Genomic DNA, 213 nt, shown 5'->3' with positions numbered 1-213 from the left:
GTTGCCCTCCCACCATTGCTGCTCCCTCTCTCCTCCTCCCGTGCTGGGCTCCAGCGTCCCCCCGGCTGTGTTTCTGCCCTTGCTGCAGCTTGTTTTGGCCCTTTCCAGCAGCCTGGGCCCTGCCAGGCACCCCAAAACCCCTCACCAGCCCCGGATGTGGCCAGCAGGAGGGAGCAGAGCCTGCGCTCCCCTGGGAGATGAGGAGGGCTCCAG

This window comes from Phaethon lepturus, unplaced genomic scaffold, assembly GCF_000687285.1.
Source record: "Phaethon lepturus isolate BGI_N335 unplaced genomic scaffold, ASM68728v1 scaffold26970, whole genome shotgun sequence".
Lineage (NCBI taxonomy): Eukaryota > Metazoa > Chordata > Aves > Phaethontiformes > Phaethontidae > Phaethon > Phaethon lepturus.
The sequence above is the reverse complement of the archived record's forward strand: the minus strand, read 5'-3'. Positions refer to the sequence as shown.